Here is a 20,954-nt window from a genome sequence, read left to right on the forward strand (position 1 = left end):
TTTTAGTTGGTTATTGTCTTCTTCTGGTTTCTTGAATTTCGTTTTCTTTGTTGGTTTTGCAGACTTGGTCTTCTTCAAGTCTGTATCTTTTTATAATGCCAATTTCAGTCCAAAAACCCTTTTCTTTCCGAACGCCTTTCTGATTATCCCCCCTATTCCCTAATTACCCTATCCCATACATTACCTAGAAATCTAGGTTTACGTCATTCTAGTCTCTGGTCTATGCAGGCAGATCTCCCTGTATTTCCCTTAGTCTCTAAACGATTTATTTACCCAATTACCTTAACCTCCAATTTTCTCCAGATACATTTTTATAAACTCCATTTTATGGAGTTGTATATAATCCTACGCCTGCTTAAAAGACCAACTAGAATGCGGATGTGGGTAGAAAGGCGTTCTTTGGGGAGCGAAAACTGATCTCTACCTCCTCGAGGTGCTCCCTGGGCAACTACTCCCGGGAGTAGGCTAACAGAGACAGTAAACTTTTTAAAGATTAAAAATAGCTTCAAGTAAAATTTTTTTCAAAGTTAATTAAACTTTATAAATACAAAGTTATTTATTAAGGATAACTCCTCCCGTAAGGGGGAAGTGGACTAGCCACTTCTTTGAGGACCTTGGCGTCCCTGCGGATACCTCAATCGTGAGCGCTAACCTTTTTATTATTATTATTTTTTTTTTAATAAAATGCTTTTACAAAACATAGTCCGTCTTCTTTCCAAATTATAATCACAGTATAAAACATAATGGCTTAATAAAGTATGACATAATTTTATAAACTTGAATTGTAAAAATAATGATCGTTAATCTCAGTACCCAACGTAGTTTATTAGAAAATATTTGTATATAATCGCCAATGTTCGCAGTATTAGAAATCCACTTCTTCATATTTTCAGGAGAATGGGTTAGATGATGATCCTGAGGATCCGTAATGACATACCTATCGTTATCCAATACCTTTTTCATACACAGCGTGCTTTGCTTTAAATTCGTTCAAGTTTTTGGCTCCATACAAAATTATCTTATTTTGTGGAAAATCAGTAATTCCATTTATAATATAAAGCATCAATGAGGAATCATTAATTAGACCTCTGGAAAGAGCTTTCATTTCGACATACGATACTTACTTATTTAATGTTCCTGTCCTCTCAAGTGTCCTAGCAGGTAAGTGTTCATGGATTTTCTTAGAAAACTTGGACAACAATACTGTTTTAAAGCTTATCCAATTGTTGTTACCTCTTTCACAATTAATAAACTTCAAGGCCGGTCCAGCTAATGACTTTCGGGCAAATATTAATTTTTGTAGATCACTTCACATAAATAATAAAGAATTTTCTTCGAAATCCTTTTCTCATTCTTCCACAGGAACGACAGTGCCATCAAACTTATAATTATACCGTCTACATTCCTAAAAGTAAATGAAATTTTCTTGCTTCACCTCATCGTAAACATTTGTACTCCTTGTTACATAACGTAGTAAATCTTCGTTCTTTTCAACTTCCACAATACCTCCTTCAATAACATTATCATCAATTTCATGATCTTCATCAACTCTACTCTATTCACCTTCAACAATTCTAGACTGATAAAAAATAATAGCTACATTTAAACGGGTATGCAAATCATTCTTATTTCAAGTTCTTTTTAACTCTCGTTTTTTAAGTTCTTATCTTATAATAAAGGAATTGTTAATGTACTTACAGTGCATGAATTTATAAGAAAAGAGAACAATTAGGGGAATGCCACCGCTTGTGTATTGAACTGGAGTCACACGAAGATAGGATCTTCCAGTATTTTCGTATGTCGCGAGAAAGAAATAAAAAATGAGTAATAAAGTTTCTTAACATTGGAATCTTTATTTCGTATTATCAGGTGGCAGAGCGGACACGTTGAAATCCGTAATTTTGTACTACCAGATCGCTTGTCGTCGCGACAAAGACTAGACCGCGTTCTGTTTGACACAGATGATGCAACATTGTGTAATGCAACTAGACCGCCTCGGTCTGAGATCGAGTTTTGGGAGTTACAGTTTTGACTCTCTTTTTCTAAGTTCTTATCTTATAATAAAGGAATTGTTAATGTACTTACAGTGTTCAAATTAGTATTGTAGTTCTCTTCATTCATTTTGTGCTCTTTTGTGTGTGTGATAGAATAAAACTAAATCAATAAAATATTATAAAACCATTAAAAACCATACATCATAAAAACCATAAAGTCAATCTTCAAAATAAAAACTTGCTTGAATAGCTTTTACCCTGCACAAAACTAACACTTGAAACTAGTTTTTGTTAAAAACTTCAAACTTTGAGTGCTGTTCCCACTTCTGAATGATGTTAAATGAAGTTTAATGAAGAAACAAAAACACTTTAACAAAAATAACTCTTTATTAAAGTATTTAAATTTACAATCATAATTGGACAGTTAATTTTTATTTTTAAAAATCGTACTAAATCAATGCAATTTTCTGAGTAAAGGCTATCTCAGATATTTTACCTATTGAGAAATTGAGTCATAAACATTCTTTTACATATTCTATGTTTCTGAACCGCACCTTTAAAACAATGCTTTTAATGTGTTCCGTGATTTGTTTCAAAATTAATGCTTTACCTTAGGATCTGTAATTCAAAGTGGTTTTTTTTTTTTTTAATCAAAATTAACAATGACATCGCTCAAATACAATGAACATTAGTCTGCTTTTCCTACATACAAGGTGCTCTTTCCCCATTATCCCCCAATCACCATATAGTTTGATATAAGTGGTAAATTGTTGAAGTAAGTGATGATTGTAATACTCGCCCTCATCCGAAGGGGACAGTTTTCAGCTTACAAAGAATGCTAAGTAGATATAAGTATTTGAGCATTATCAAAGTTTCCTTGGAGCAGAATGTAAAACAAACTTCACAAAAAACCTAATGGTTATATAGGAATCAAAATGGTTAAGCTTGTAGAAAACTAAATCTCCAAACCTTGCACTCATAGTTTTAATATGTACACAATTTATAAAAACACATAAACGTCCAACTTGATAGTTGGGACCGTTATTAGTATCTGGATCAGTTAGCTTGTTTTATTTGGTTTGTTCTTAATGAATGTGTTTAAATTTCTAAGTTCTGAGTAGACCTTACAATACATGAAATGTAGGATGTGATCTTATTCAGCAGTAAGCCAAACTTATAGTTGCTTTCAGACTAAAAGTTCAATCTTTTCTTTAAAATATAAAACGGTACAGCATTTTTTTTTTTGTCATCTTAAATTGGAGGAAGGAGTCTTAAATTTCATTTTTCATATTTCAAATTAATAAAGGTTCTTTGACTCATGGGAAATAGTAGAACGGTACTTTAGCCGTTGCTCACACCGCAGTTTGAGCAGAAACTAAGGTATGTAAAAGATTTGTTCAATTTTTTAACCCAGTTCCATGATATCCAGCCAGCTAGAGGTCCAACTTTTTTCAAAACGCTCAATTGAGAAAGTTTGATTCCATTTCTCATCATTCGACTTTAGAGCTTTGTATCCATCGCTTTCTAAACATAACAAATAATTTACGAGTTCATTAAGATCTATTTCTATAATGAGCTCTACCTCCTCATGGTGCCTCCCGGTAAACTGCTCTTATGAACAGGCTAACAGAGCCAGTACCAAAATAACCTTAAATTGTAGCTACTGCTGCCCTTGGATACAGACCAATGGGTTCGTAATGCACTCAGGAGTTGATACCTATAACTATTTAAGTTCTCCTCCATCACTAGTGGTTTAGCTGCGTCTAGGCAGAATTTCAAAATCATCCCCAAAAATTTATGTAACATAATGTAAAACCATTTTTGTCGGTCCTTGATACGAATTTAATTGTGTTTACTAAATACAATGAAACGCAAGAGTTAGTTATACTGAAAAGATTTTATCAGTGAAAAATAACGTACACCGTTCTTGAGTTCCCTTGACCAATCTGTTATTTATTACATTTCCCGATATCCAATTAAAAACAATTTTTTCTGTGAACTTTCCGACACTAAGTAGTACAGTTTACATAGTTTTTGATTAGAGCCATGTTACACAAGCCATAAACTTGTATTTTGAGAAGCTGTTAGCTGTTATAGACTTGACCATTACATAGGCGAAAACTGTGGTGATATTAAAACTATCCGGTAGGACAGTTGTTTAAGGATTTATCGTCAAAAAATATACGAAAAAGCGTAACGTTGAAAAACACCCAACTTTGACAAGTTTTTTTCTTTTTCTGACGCAAACAGGGAGTATTATTTATTATATTCAGTTTAAATTGTTCTTTTATTTTCTCTTACTTAAATAAGGAAAGTATTTAGTGGTTGTGACCACTTCTTTGCATTCGTAATAGCAGTGTACAAGAATAATCTCTTGTTTCCTGACATCTTTCACTTTATCTTGAATCCTGCTATCTAAAAAATTACTCCAATAGTAGTCTAGAAAGGTTGATTAGCAATTAAAGTCTAAAAATTGAAAACAACTATTTTTATAAAATTGATTCTTATGTTCAATAACTAGATTCACTTCAAATGAAATACTTTATTTTTCAAAATAAAAAAATATCCTATCGAAAATAAATAAATGATTCATTTGTTGTAGCATTTTTAATTCGTGATCAAATAACATATACAGTTAAATAATAAAGCTCCATATTATGGTGCTTGTGGAATAAGGAAGGAAGGTTCTCTTAGGTTATACAACATATGCTTATCAGTGGCTCGTCTTTGCTGTGCGAGAGATGTAGATGAATTTGATGTTGATGGTTCTTATTGCTGCAATATTTCCTGTAACTAGTATTTAGTACGTTTGGAGATAAGAGTTAGTAAACCTGCACAAGTAAATTGAAATACTATTTCTCTACTTGTAATACCATAAAGGTAGTGTACTTGTGTTTCTTATTTCCAAATTCCAGGCATTAATTCTGTGTTTTTATTAATTGTAAATTAATATTTATTTTATTTTTTAATTTTGTACGATTTCGGGTATATTCTCTTTTCTTTCATTGATCAATGTGTTCATTTTCAATTACTATAAACGACTTGATAGAGAATATCCAATGTCTGTATTAAATGAATTTTCATGAATCATAAAATTATGTACTAAAGCGGCTATAGAAGTGATCCCAAAACTGTAACTCCCAAAACTCGATCTCAGACCGAGGCGGTCTAGTTGCATTACACAATGTTGCATCATCTGTGTCAAACAGAACGCGGTCTAGTCTTTGTCGCGACGACAAGCGATCTTGTAGTACAAAATTACAGATTTCAACGTGTCCGCCCTGCCACCTGATAATACGAAATAAAGATTCCAATGTTAAGAAACTTTATTACTCATTTTTCATTTCATTCTCGCGACATACGAAAATACTAGAAGATCCTCTTCATGTGACTCCAGTTCAATACACAAGCGGTGGTATTCCCCTAATTGTTCTCTCTTGTTATAATTTCATGCACCCAACTTATAGCAGTTATAGCTAATAGCAGAAGCAGTGGTTCTTCGTTTGAGCTCATGCTCAATATCTAAAAATTAAAACAAATAACAAAAAAAAAACGCACTGCTATTTCTCAAGAAGAAAGCTACCAAACTAGACTGCTCTAACAAAAGAATCGCGTCCTGTGCGACGTCCCCATATCACAGACCGCCGAGACGACCGCTGGATCGCTGCCCGCCGCGACAGACTTAGTCTTAGACTTAAGTTCGCTGAAAGCGTCTAAGAGTAGAACTCTATAAAATCTTACTAGTTCATTAAAAAAGAGAAATGTAGTTTCTTTTGTTAATGCCAAGATTGGACCATCATCTTTTCATGTCAAAATATAATCTGGACATCTGCAGCAATATTAGATCGGATTTACTTACTTATTTATTAATTTAGATGATTACGGTTGAACTAATTTTTCTACTAACATCTATTACACAACTTGACAGACTCACAAAATACCATCTCACTAATTTGGGTTCAGGTCCGAAGTATTTACCAATTATTTGAATGAATAACTGAACATATCGTGCATAAAGTAGAAAACAGTAAGTACACGGCAGCTATATTTCTTGTTTTAGCTGGTATATCTGGCAATTTTGACACGTCGGACTGCTGTACAAAATTAGGTAGACTTATGCTATTAATTAATTATTCAAATCATACGATATTTTTGAGAAAAACTAACTTTTGTAGGTAAGATTTTATTTTTAAAATTTTATTTTATTAATTACATTTCATTTTGGTAGATTATGTATGAAAATAAATGAAAAAAAATAAACAGCTGGAGTCAGCTGCTTAGATAACCTTCACTTACCAGCTGATCAGTCTGCTCAGTTACCGTCGGCCATCTTTAGCTCGTTCGTGGTATCACTTTATTAGTGTGATTTTTTAAGTGAATATTAGTGCGTGGCAAAGTGAAATTCCATTTTATAAATTGAGTTTAAGTTATACTTAGTTTATGATGTACAGTTTTATTGCAAATAGTATTGTGAATTGTTTTAAAAAGTGTCAAGTGCTATTGGACTGGTAATCTATTGAGATGCTGATGAACTTGGATATTCTTTAAACAAGGTAAGATTTTATTATCAATTATTTAATGATATTTTTAATATTCATGCATGAAAACAGCATGTTATCATTTAATTATTACTTAAATATAAATATTATTGCTTCGTCCAGTGTTGGTTAATTCTTTAATTTTTTGAACACTACAAAAAGTATTTAAATTGATTTCTAAACATTTTTGATGATTTTTTTTCTTTTTAATCGACTGTGAGTTCAAAATTAGTATTCTTGGTTTACGCTGGGTCAAAAAAGTCTGTGAACAATTACCTAAATTTTACTACTTTCATCTTAGTAGAAACTTCTTCTTTTTTTTTCTCTCAAATGAAATTATACTATTCGGTAGAGAGAAGCCAGGGTTTTTTATTTTTTTTTCAACAGGAATATCATAATGAAACGTTAAACAAAACAACACCACACATGAATTCAAAAAAAGTCTGTGAACACTATGAACATAATAGATTATTCTTACACATTGTACATGTATTATAAATTTTAAAAACTTGTAGGACCTTCTTTGTTTTTAATCACTTCCAACAAGCGAGCTTTCATCGATCCTACTAATTTTGTAGTCATCAACGTTGGTATTTTATCCCATTCTTCTAAAATAGCGTTTTTTTAATTGTTCACGGTTTCTTAGTTCTCTTTTATTGTATTTATTTGGCGACTGATTTCATCCGACAAATGTTCGATTGGGTTAAGGTCTGGCGATTGTGGAAGGGTTGTAAGAAGTTTAGGCGCCGGGTTGTATTACGTAAAAGCCATTCCTGTTTTTAGTACGGTGTTTCGGGTCATTTTCTTGTTGGAAGACAAACGTTCCATCCAACCTTAACTTTTTTGAACTTCCACTTAAATTGTATCTTAATATTTTTTTGAGACTGTCTTGGGTTATTCTCGAACAGTCTTCAGAATTTCCCGTTTATGAACAGAATTAAGTTTTGGTGGCTGTGCACTGCGTGGCCTACTAGTCACCCATTTGTATTTTTCGTACTTGTTAATTATATTATGCTATAATAATAATGCTAGTTAAAACAGTTATGCTTGGTTAACTGGTCAAACTAACTACTTAATCGGTTTTATCGGGTGACACAGATTAATCTGTTAAACTGGTTATACTGGTTAATCGCTTAAACTGGTTACTAGTTAATCGGTTGAACTGGTTAAACTAGTTTAATTGGGAACCATTGTCACTACGCTTCGCCTATCAACTTATTTTTTACTCCTTATAATTTATTTTCTTCATTTATCCACTTATATCATTTATAAATTGATAGGTGAAGAAAATTAATGATGGGTGAAGAGAAATAATTGGATAAATGGCAAAGGTAACCAGTTTAACGGAATAACTAGTTAAACTAGTTAGCCTGAATCCGTTTAACCGATTAAGTTCTTGAGCAGTTAAACTGGTTAACAAAGTAGCTAGTTTGCCGATTAACTAGTTGACAAGATAAACTAGTCTGTTACCAGTAAAAACGATTACCAAGCTAACCAATTTAATTAACTTCACTTAAATTGTATCTTAATATTTGAACGCATGTCTTGGGTTCTTCTCGTATAGTCTTCAGAATTTACCGATTATGAACGGAATTAAGTTTTGGTGGATGTCCTACTAGTCACACTTCCGTATTTTTCGTACTTATTAATTATATTATGCTCCGTTAAGGGTTTTTTTTAACTATCTTCCCTATTTCACGAATACTTTTTCTTTCATTTCGCAACTAAACCATAAGTTCAAGTATCGGACTCGGAACTTCCATATTAGTGGTTAAATAATACTAATTAGATTATTTATTCACTAAACTGACTGATATGATTTCTAAAATTCAATAGGGTTCTTTGGAACTATGTTCAATTGTTTTTCTGTTTGTTATCTATGTAAAAATTTCTATTTGTGCACATTTATACAGTTGTTCACAGACTCTTTTTGCATTCGTTTGTGATGTTGTTTTGTTTAATGTTTCATGATGATATTCCTGTTGAAAAAATTAAAGATTTTATATAAAATAAACAACTCTAGTTTCTCTATCGAATAGTATATTTCATTTAAAAAAAAAGAAGAAAAAAAGAAGAAGTTTCTACTAAGATTAAAGTAATAAAATTTAGGTAAGTGTTCACAGACTTTTTTGGCCCAGTGTACCTATGTTGTTTTTCGAAATTGATTTCTAAAGATTTTCTTTTCTCAAATGTGCTTGATTTTAATTAGTTCCTTTTGTAGAACTCTATGTAGAATATTTAAATCCAAAATCAGAAACTCCACATCATAATTCGCCCCTCATTAATTAGATCCTTGGGTAGATTCAGAAACAATAATTGATACCTACTTCAACTTTCGTTAAGAACAAACGAAGGTCTTCCTCCCCTTTCGGTGAATTTTCAGACGGTTTTTCTGTTTGATAAGAAAATTCATTTGCTTTAAGAAAATGAATTCGTTTATGAAATTTTTCTACTCCCAATGCTAAAAAAAAAAATTGTTTTAAATGTTTTATTGGCAATCTATTTCATTATATAAGATAACTAACTTGAAAAGCAAATAAATTAGAGTTGACACGGAAAAAATAATTTGTATGTAATGAGTATCTGAAATATAAATAAATAATAACATACATAACGTGCAAATATTACTTCATTTAAAAAAAAAATGCCAGCTCATGCTTAAAATATCAAGTTTGCCAAGAAAAGTTTATTAGTGAAAGAATGGGAGCAATTTATAGAAATGCTCAAGATTTCAGTTTACTTAATATTTTATTTTTTTGGCTAGCTAATGGAGTATTTTTTTAAAAAAAATTGAAATTGCAGTCTGTATATTAGGAAAAAATGTATTAGTTATCATTTTTCTTTTCTTTTTTTTAATAAAGTAACTTAATCAGTATGTGAATAGGGAAACAAACAGTAAGAACAAAATATTAGTTCATTATAATTTTTATTATAACTTTTTTAACTACAATAAATTACAATTTGTTTTAAATTATCATTTTTCTTATAGTTAAAACAATTCAAACTAATTTAATGTTGTTTGATTATTCATAATGTTCCTAAAGACAGGACTCCGAACATGGATCAGGGTCCGAAACTGATGTAGAACTGGATCCAACTAATGCCTTGAAACAGAAGAGCACAATTGGCCTATTATGCACAGTTACAGGTATGATAAAGTATCTAAAGTAATATGATTGGTTAATTTTTAACCAGTTAAGCTAGCTAACTGTTACGCAGGTTATATATCAGAATTTAATCGGTTACACTAGCCAGTGTTAAACTAACTACTTAATCGGTTTTATCGGTTGGCACTGATTAATCGGTTAAACTGGTTTTACTGGTTGAATGGTTTATCACTTAAACATGTTACTAGTTAATCGGTTAAACTAGTTTAATTGGTTACCATTGTCACTTCGCTTCGCCTGGCAACTTATTTTCTTCTTCTACTAACTTATTTTTTTCATTTATCCACTTACTCTTTTACCTATCCACTTATATCTCTTATATAGGCTGGTGGGTAGATCAATAAGTGGCTAGATGAATACAATAAGTTGATAGGTGAAGAAAATAAATGATGGGTGAAGAGAAATAATTGGATAAATGGCAAAGGTAACCAGTTGAACTAGATTAACTAGTAGAACTAGTTTAACGAGTTTAAAGGAATAACTAGTTAAACTAGTTAGCCAGTTAAACCGTTTAACCGATTAAGTACTTAACCAGATAAACTGGTTAACAAAGTAGCTAGTTCAGCCGATTAACTGGTTGACTAGATAAACTAGTCTGTTACCAGTATAAACGATTACCTAGCTAACCAATTTACTTGACTGAACCTGTTAGGAAGGTTAACCGATAAACTAGTTTAATCAGTTTACCTGATTTACTTTTTTAAAAAGTATAACCTATTTAACGTAGTTATCTTGTTTAATCAGCTAAGGAGTTAACTAGTCAATTGGTTAAACTTGTTTAACTAGGTTATTGGTTTAACTAGTTGATAGGTTAAACTGGCTAATTGGTCAAGGGAATAACTGGGTAAATAGTTCATCGGTTAAACTTGATAACTTTTTATCGGTCAAACTAGCAACTAGTTAACTGGCTTAACTGGTTAAACTAGTTCAATTGGTTACCTTTGTCATTTATTAAATTATATCTCTTCACCTATCAATTTATTTTCTTTACCTATCAATTGATTCTTTAAACTATCCACTTCTTGATCCTCCGCTTATCCGCCTCTGTTAGAGAGATAAGTGGATTGGTAAGAGAATAAGTGGGCAAATCTAGAAAATAAGTTGTTAGGTTTAGCGAAATGACAAAAGTGGCCAGTTGAACTAGTTTAACAAGTTAGCCAGTTGGCTAGTTTGGCCGATGAACAGTTAACAAGTTTAACCGATTAACTTTCAACCCAGTTATACCCTTAACTAGTTAGTCAGTTTAACCGATCAACTAGTTAAACCAGTAAGCCAGTTAAACTAGTTTAATCAATCAACTACTATATCAGGTCGACTAGTTAAACACATTAGCCGATTAAACCAGTTAACTAGCTGATAGATTATACTGGTTAACTAGTTTATCGGTTAAACAGGTTAACTGGTTCCATTAGTGGAATTGGTTATCTAGGTAATTTGTTTTACTGGCTGGCTAGTTTCATGGTCAATTAGTTAATCGGCGAAACTGGCTGGCTGCTTTGTTAACCAGTTTAACTGGATAGGTTAGGCTAGGCTAGGTTAGGTTAATTAGGCTAGGGTAGGTTAGGTTAAGTTAAGATAGGTTAATTAGGCTAGGGTAGGTTAGGTTAAGTTAAGTCCAGATTAATTAAGCTAGGGTAGGTTAGGTTATGTTAAGTTAATCTAAGGTAACCTAACCTACCCCACCTTTTACTTAGGTTAAGTTAGGCTAGGTTAACCTAACCTAACCAAATCGATTTACTAGTTAATCAGCTAAACCGGTTACGCACTTCAACCGATTAACTAGTTAACCAGTTTGTCAGTTTAACCGGTTAACTAGTTAATCAGCTGAACCAGTTACCCAGTTCAACTGATCATCTAGTTAACCAGTCTGCCAGTTTAACCGGTTAACTAGTTAATCAGCACAACCAGTTACCCAGTTCAACCAATTAACTAGTTAACCAGTTAAACCAGTCTGCCAGTTTAACCGGTTACCTAGTTAATCAGCTGAACCAGTTACCCAGTTCAACCGATTAATTAGTTATTCAGTTTAACCAGTCAGCCAGTTTAACCGGTTACCTAGTTAATCAGTTTATCTGGTTTACGGGCTAAAAGGTTTCTCCAACCCGGTTAATTAGTTAATCGTTTTTATTAGCTGACTAAGCCAAGGTAACTTATTAACTATTTATCCAGTTAGCCTGTTCAACCGGTAAACTAGTTAACCAGTTAAACCTGTCAACCAGATAAACCATTTAACCGATTAGCTAGTTACCTATCCAGTTCAACGGATAAACTATTTTTCTAGTTAAACCAGTTAGCCAGTTTAACTCAATAAACCAGTTGGCTGTTTGGATTACCAGTAAACCTGTTCTACAGATACACCAGTAAAACAAATTTAACCGATTAACTGGTTATGCAGTTTATCCGATGAACTAGGAAACCAGGTAGCTCGTTTAACCAGTTAGCCACGTAGCCAGTTTAGCTGATTACATGCTACATGCAAAATAATTTTAAAGGACTTACGTGAATGGTGGAAGTAAATATTTAGTGCAACGTCCTGAAAAGGATCCTTTCTTGTTTACTGCACAAATTTCCTATTTAATAGACTTTCCCTTGGCATCTAAACAAAAAATGTTTTGTATTGTTATATAAACTATTTTAATAAATTGAATAATATGTATAATAAGATGTACTGCTTTTTATTTTTTTTTATATTTGTAATAATATCTATATATTTTTCTTCTTATTATTATTATTTATTTATAAACGAAACATTTCCTAATAAGTGATGCATTTTCAATTGATCTATTCTTACTAAGATCAATGGAAAATTGAAATAAAACGGGAAAATAAAGAAAACAAATGTAAAGAGACTGATCATGCATCATTTTTATCTCATTTCGTAGATTTAAAAAAGATTACAAACGTTTAAGAGAATTTTTTTAAAAAACTGATTTTAAAAATAAAATTTCACTAACCTTTGTACAATTATCTTTACAGGTATTGCCAGCAATAGAAGTAGTGTCAATTCTCATCCAGAACTCAATGCTGTGCAAAGTGTTGCAATGAAAGAGATCAACACAAGCATCGGCAGCCTGAAATAATGTCATATTTACTTATGTTATTCAAATAGTAAATACTTAAATTTTGTTAACTTCTTAAACTGTAGAACGTATTATAATTATTTAATCTTAAATAAAAATATTTATTTCCAAAGAACTTAATTAAGCCTGTTTACTTCTCCTTTCCCTTAATTTACAGTAACCTAATCTTTGGAACCACAACACAGTGAATGTTTTTATATCAGCTGATTCTCAGTTATCGATGGTGAATAAATAAATACATTTACCACATTAAATCTACAATAATTGAATCTTTATAATTGAATAATTGAATCAGCTAAATTAAAAACATTCAAGCATATTGGACATAGATAAAGAGTTACGAATACAATAAACAGGATGCAGGGAGACACTACATAGTGCACAATTAATAAAATCTAGATAGGATGTCCTGACGAGTTATACATTTATTTCAGATAGTAAGTATTAAAAAAAATTGATATCGTTAGCGTTAGGAGAATTTAGAAACAACAACGCTAATGAAAAAAAGTAAGAAATGGCCCAAGATATCAAACACCAACGTTTATTTTATAATCTTATAATGAAGTAATATTTGCAAGTTAAGTATGTTATTATTTATTTATATTTCAGATACTCATTACATTCAAATTATTTTTTCCGCGTCAACTCTAATTTATTAGCTTTTCAAGTTGGTATACAATGAAATAGATTGCCTATAAAACATTAAAAACAAAGTAGCATTCAGAGTAGAAAAATGTCATAAATGAATTCATTTTCTTAAAGCAAATGAATTAGTAAATTTACATACCAACAGTTACATTATACCCAAATTGCGGAAAAAAATTACATTTATTGAAAACATCGGAAGTTATTACTCATTTCCAGGAAATTCAAGCTTTAGTGCTGGTAATATTTTTACCAAACAGAAAAACCGTCTGCCATTCATCGAAAGGGGAAGGAAGACCTTCGTTTGTTTTTAACGAGAGTTGAAGTAGGTATCAATTATTTATTTTTGAATCTACCACAAGGATCTAATAAATAATTAATAAGGGGCGAGTTATGATGTGGAGTTTCGGAATAAGGATTTAAATATTCTACATAGAGTTCTATTAAAGGAACTAACTAAAATCAATCGATTTACTAGTTAACCAGTTAAACCAGGTTACAGTTTAACCAGTTAACTATTAATCAGCTAAACCGGCTACGCAGTTCAAACGATTAACTAGTTAACCAGTTAGCCAGTTTAACCAGTTAACTAGTTAATCAGCTGAACCAGTTACCCAGTTCAACCGATTAACTAGTTAACCAGTTAAACCAGTTTGCCAGTTTAACCGGTTCCCTAGTTAATCAGCTGAAACAGTTACCCAGTTCAACCAATTAACTAGTTAAACAGTTTAACTAGTCAGCCAGTTTAACCGGTTACCTAGTTAATCAGCTGAACCAGTTACCCAGTTCAACCGATTAATTAGTTATTCAGTTTAACCAGTCAGCCAGTTTAACCGGTTACCTAGTTAATCAGTTTATCTGGTTTACGGACTAAAAGGTTTCTTCAACCCGGTTAACTAGTTAATCGTTTTTATTAGCTGACTAAACCAAGGTAACTTATTAACTATTTATCCAGTTAGCCTGTTCAACCGGTAAACTAGTTAACCAGTTAAACCTAGCTTAACTTAACCTAACCTACCCTAGCCTAATTAACCTAGCTTAACTTAACCTAACCTACCCTACCCTAACTTAACCTAGCTTAGCCTAACCTATCCAGTTAAACTGGTTAACAAAGCCAAAGCAGCCAGCCAGTTTTGCCGATTAACTAATTGACCAGTTAAACTAGCCATCCAGTAAAACAAATTACCTAGTTAACCAATTTAACTAATGGAACCAGTTAGCCAGGTTAACCGATAAAGTAGTTAACCAGTTTAACCAATTAACTAGTTAACCAATACAATCTATCAACTGGTTAACTGGTTTAATCTGCTGATGGGTTTAACTAGTCGACCTGATTTACTAGTTCATTGATTAAACTAGTTTAACTAGCTTACTGGTTTAACTTGTTGATCGACTAATCTGGCTAACTGGTGAAGGGTATAACTGGGTAGGAACTTATCGGTTAAACTTGTTAACTGTTCATCAGTCAAACTAGCCAACTGGTTAAGTGACGAAACTTGTTAAACTAGTTCAACTGGTTACCTTTGTCATTTCGTTTCACCTTACAACTTATTCTCTTCATTTGTCCACTTATTCTTTTACTAATCCACTTAACTCTCCAACATAGAAGGATAAGCGTAGGATCAAGAAGTGGACAGTTAAAAGAATCAATTGATACGTGAAAAAATATAATTTAATAAATGACAAAGGTAACCAATTGAACTAGTTTAACCAGTTAAGCCAGTTAAGCAGTTGCTAGTTTGACCGATAAACAGTTAACACGTTTAACCGATTAACTAGTTACCCAGGTATATCCTTGACCAGTTAGCCAGTTTAACTGATCAACTAGTAAAACCAATAAGATAGTTAAACTAGTTTGATCAATTAACTAGTTAACCAGGTAGACTAGTTAACCCATTAGCCGATTAAACCAGATAACTGCGTTAAATAGGTTATACTGTTTAATTAGTAAATCGTATAAACTGGTTAAAATAGTTAAGGTTTAACTTATCTTAAATCAGTTAACCTTTCTAACAGGTTCAGATAATTAAATTGGTTAGCTAGGTAATCGTTTTTACTAGTAATAGACTAGTTTATCTAGTCAACCAGTTAATCGGCTGAACTAGCTACTTTGTTAACCAGTTTATCTGGTTAAGTACTTAATCGGTTAAACGGTTTAACTGGCTAACTAGTTTAACTAGTTATTCCTTTAAACTCGTTAAACTAGTTCTACTAGTTAATCTAGTTCAACTGGTTACCTTTGCCATTTATCCAATTATTTCTCTTCACCCATCATTTATTTTCTTCACCTATCAACTTATTGTATTCATCTAGCCACTTATTGATCTACCTACCAGCCTATATAAGAGATATAAGTGGATAGGTAAAAGAGTAAGTGGATAAATGAAAAAAATAAGTTAGTAGAAGAAGAAAATAAGTTGCCAGGCGAAGCGAAGTGACAATGGTAACCAATTAAACTAGTTTAACCGATTAACTAGTAACATGTTTAAGTGATAAACCATTCAACCAGTAAAACCAGTTTAACCGATTAATCAGTGCCAACCGATAAAACCGATTAAGTAGTTAGTTTAACACTGGCTAGTGTAACCGATTAAATTCTGATATATAACCTGCGTAACAGTTAGCTAGCTTAACTGGTTAAAAATTAACCAATCATATTACTGTAGATACTTTATCATACCTGTAACTGTGCATAATAGGCCAATTGTGCTCTTCTGTTTCAAGGCATTAGTTGGATCCAGTTCTACATCAGTTTCGGACCCTGATCCATGTTCGGAGTCCTGTCTTTAGGAACATTATGAATAATCAAACAACATTAAATTAGTTTGAATTGTTTTAACTATAAGAAAAATGATAATTTAAAACAAATTGTAATTTATTGTAGTTAAAAAAGTTATAATAAAAATTATAATGAACTAATATTTTGTTCTTACTGTTTGTTTCCCTATTCACATACTGATTAAGTTACTTTATTAAAAAAAAGAAAAGAAAAATGATAACTAATACATATTTTCCTAATATACAGACTGCAATTTCAATTTTTTTTAAAAAAATACTCCATTAGCTAGCCAAAAAAATAAAATATTAAGTAAACTGAAATCTTGAGCATTTCTATAAATTGCTCCCATTCTTTCACTAATAAACTTTTCTTGGCAAACTTGATATTTTAAGCATGAGCTGGCATTTTTTTTTTAAATGAAGTAATATTTGCACGTTATGTATGTTATTATTTATTTATATTTCAGATACTCATTACATACAAATTATTTTTTCCGTGTCAACTCTAATTTATTTGCTTTTCAAGTTAGTTATCTTATATAATGAAATAGATTGCCAATAAAACATTTAAAACAATTTTTTTTTTTAGCATTGGGAGTAGAAAAATTTCATAAACGAATTCATTTTCTTAAAGCAAATGAATTTTCTTATCAAACAGAAAAACCGTCTGAAAATTCACCGAAAGGGGAGGAAGACCTTCGTTTGTTCTTAACGAAAGTTGAAGTAGGTATCAATTATTGTTTCTGAATCTACCCAAGGATCTAATTAATGAGGGGCGAATTATGATGTGGAGTTTCTGATTTTGGATTTAAATATTCTACATAGAGTTCTACAAAAGGAACTAATTAAAATCAAGCACATTTGAGAAAAGAAAATCTTTAGAAATCAATTTCGAAAAACAACATAGGTACACTGGGCCAAAAAAGTCTGTGAACACTTACCTAAATTTTATTACTTTAATCTTAGTAGAAACTTCTTCTTTTTTTCTTCTTTTTTTTTAAATGAAATATACTATTCGATAGAGAAACTAGAGTTGTTTATTTTATATAAAATCTTTAATTTTTTCAACAGGAATATCATCATGAAACATTAAACAAAACAACATCACAAACGAATGCAAAAAGAGTCTGTGAACAACTGTATAAATGTGCACAAATAGAAATTTTTACATAGATAACAAACAGAAAAACAATTGAACATAGTTCCAAAGAACCCTATTGAATTTTAGAAATCATATCAGTCAGTTTAGTGAATAAATAATCTAATTAGTATTATTTAACCACTAATATGGAAGTTCCGAGTCCGATACTTGAACTTATGGTTTAGTTGCGAAATGAAAGAAAAAGTATTCGTGAAATAGGGAAGATAGTTAAAAAAAACCCTTAACGGAGCATAATATAATTAATAAGTACGAAAAATACGGAAGTGTGACTAGTAGGACATCCACCAAAACTTAATTCCGTTCATAATCGGTAAATTCTGAAGACTATACGAGAAGAACCCAAGACATGCGTTCAAATATTAAGATACAATTTAAGTGAAGTTAATTAAATTGGTTAGCTTGGTAATCGTTTTTACTGGTAACAGACTAGTTTATCTTGTCAACTAGTTAATCGGCAAACTAGCTACTTTGTTAACCAGTTTAACTGCTCAAGAACTTAATCGGTTAAACGGATTCAGGCTAACTAGTTTAACTAGTTATTCCGTTAAACTGGTTACCTTTGCCATTTATCCAATTATTTCTCTTCACCCATCATTAATTTTCTTCACCTATCAATTTATAAATGATATAAGTGGATAAATGAAGAAAATAAATTATAAGGAGTAAAAAATAAGTTGATAGGCGAAGCGTAGTGACAATGGTTCCCAATTAAACTAGTTTAACCAGTTCAACCGATTAACTAGTAACCAGTTTAAGTGATTAACCAGTATAACCAGTTTAACAGATTAATCTGTGTCACCCGATAAAACCGATTAAGTAGTTAGTTTGACCAGTTAACCAAGCATAACTGTTTTAACTAGCATTATTATTATAGCATAATATAATTAACAAGTACGAAAAATACAAATGGGTGACTAGTAGGCCACGCAGTGCACAGCCACCAAAACTTAATTCTGTTCATAAACGGGAAATTCTGAAGACTGTTCGAGAATAACCCAAGACAGTCTCAAAAAAATATTAAGATACAATTTAAGTGGAAGTTCAAAAAAGTTAAGGTTGGATGGAACGTTTGTCTTCCAACAAGAAAATGACCCGAAACACCGTACTAAAAACAGGAATGGCTTTTACGTAATACAACCCGGCGCCTAAACTTCTTACAACCCTTCCACAATCGCCAGACCTTAACCCAATCGAACATTTGTCGGATGAAATCAGTCGCCAAATAAATACAATAAAAGAGAACTAAGAAACCGTGAACAATTAAAAAAACGCTATTTTAGAAGAATGGGATAAAATACCAACGTTGATGACTACAAAATTAGTAGGATCGATGAAAGCTCGCTTGTTGGAAGTGATTAAAAACAAAGAAGGTCCTACAAGTTTTTAAAATTTATAATACATGTACAATGTGTAAGAATAATCTATTATGTTCATAGTGTTCACAGACTTTTTTTGAATTCATGTGTGGTGTTGTTTTGTTTAACGTTTCATTATGATATTCCTGTTGAAAAAAAAAATAAAAAACCCTGGCTTCTCTCTACCGAATAGTATAATTTCATTTGAGAGAAAAAAAAAGAAGAAGTTTCTACTAAGATGAAAGTAGTAAAATTTAGGTAATTGTTCACAGACTTTTTTGACCCAGCGTAAACCAAGAATACTAATTTTGAACTCACAGTCGATTAAAAAGAAAAAAAATCATCAAAAATGTTTAGAAATCAATTTAAATACTTTTTGTAGTGTTCAAAAAATTAAAGAATTAACCAACACTGGACGAAGCAATAATATTTATATTTAAGTAATAATTAAATGATAACATGCTGTTTTCATGCATGAATATTAAAAATATCATTAAATAATTGATAATAAAATCTTACCTTGTTTAAAGAATATCCAAGTTCATCAGCATCTCAATAGATTACCAGTCCAATAGCACTTGACACTTTTTAAAACAATTCACAATACTATTTGCAATAAAACTGTACATCATAAACTAAGTATAACTTAAACTCAATTTATAAAATGGAATTTCACTTTGCCACGCACTAATATTCACTTAAAAAATCACACTAATAAAGTGATACCACGAACGAGCTAAAGATGGCCGACGGTAACTGAGCAGACTGATCAGCTGGTAAGTGAAGGTTATCTAAGCAGCTGACTCCAGCTGTTTATTTTTTTTCATTTATTTTCATACATAATCTACCAAAATGAAATGTAATTAATAAAATAAAATTTTAAAAATAAAATCTTACCTACAAAAGTTAGTTTTTCTCAAAAATATCGTATGATTTGAATAATTAATTAATAGCATAAGTCTACCTAATTTTGTACAGCAGTCCGACGTGTCAAAATTGCCAGATATACCAGCTAAAACAAGAAATATAGCTGCCGTGTACTTACTGTTTTCTACTTTATGCACGATATGTTCAGTTATTCATTCAAATAATTGGTAAATACTTCGGACCTGAACCCAAATTAGTGAGATGGTATTTTGTGAGTCTGTCAAGTTGTGTAATAGATGTTAGTAGAAAAATTAGTTCAACCGTAATCATCTAAATTAATAAATAAGTAAGTAAATCCGATCTAATATTGCTGCAGATGTCCAGATTATATTTTGACATGAAAAGATGATGGTCCAATCTTGGCATTAACAAAAGAAACTACATTTCTCTTTTTTAATGAACTAGTAAGATTTTATAGAGTTCTACTCTTAGACGCTTTCAGCGAACTTAAGTCTAAGACTAAGTCTGTCGCGGCGGGCAGCGATCCAGCGGTCGTCTCGGCGGTCTGTGATATGGGGACGTCGCACAGGACGCGATTCTTTTGTTAGAGCAGTCTAGTTTGGTAGCTTTCTTCTTGAGAAATAGCAGTGCGTTTTTTTTTTGTTATTTGTTTTAATTTTTAGATATTGAGCATGAGCACAAACGAAGAACCACTGCTTCTGCTATTAGCTATAACTGCTATAAGTTGGGTGCATGAAATTATAACAAGAGAGAACAATTAGGGGAATACCACCGCTTGTGTATTGAACTGGAGTCACATGAAGAGGATCTTCTAGTATTTTCGTATGTCGCGAGAATGAAATGAAAAATGAGTAATAAAGTTTCTTAACATTGGAATCTTTATTTCGTATTATCAGGTGGCAGGGCGGACACGTTGAAATCTGTAATTTTGTACTACAAGATCGCTTGTCGTCGCGACAAAGACTAGACCGCGTTCTGTTTGACACAGATGATGCAACATTGTGTAATGCAACTAGACCGCCTCGGTCTGAGATCGAGTTTTGGGAGTTACAGTTTTGGGATCACTTCTATAGCCGCTTTAGTACATAATTTTATGATTCATGAAAATTCATTTAATACAGACATTGGATATTCTCTATCAAGTCGTTTATAGTAATTGAAAATGAACACATTGATCAATGAAAGAAAAGAGAATATACCCGAAATCGTACAAAATTAAAAAATAAAATAAATATTAATTTACAATTAATAAAAACACAGAATTAATGCCTGGAATTTGGAAATAAGAAACACAAGTACACTACCTTTATGGTATTACAAGTAGAGAAATAGTATTTCAATTTACTT

General features: G+C 31.6%; 2 long non-coding RNA genes across 2 annotated transcripts; both read left to right on the forward strand.

Annotated features, from left to right (window-relative positions):
• The first annotated feature begins 2,530 nt into the window (after nucleotides 1-2,530).
• Nucleotides 2,531-12,806, forward strand: LOC141455088 (uncharacterized). The gene is made up of 3 exons (XR_012459145.1): nucleotides 2,531-6,547; nucleotides 9,577-9,680; nucleotides 12,676-12,806. It is a non-coding gene; the product is annotated as an uncharacterized lncRNA (long non-coding RNA).
• Nucleotides 12,807-13,078: 272 nt separating this feature from the next.
• On the forward strand, nucleotides 13,079-16,238 carry LOC141455087 (uncharacterized). Its single transcript, XR_012459144.1, has 3 exons — nucleotides 13,079-13,216; nucleotides 13,644-13,749; nucleotides 16,149-16,238. It is a non-coding gene; the product is annotated as an uncharacterized lncRNA (long non-coding RNA).
• Nucleotides 16,239-20,954: the final 4,716 nt, after the last annotated feature.

This window comes from Rhodnius prolixus, unplaced genomic scaffold, assembly GCF_049639745.1.
Source record: "Rhodnius prolixus isolate KJV_2025 unplaced genomic scaffold, Rpr scaffold_21, whole genome shotgun sequence".
Lineage (NCBI taxonomy): Eukaryota > Metazoa > Arthropoda > Insecta > Hemiptera > Reduviidae > Rhodnius > Rhodnius prolixus.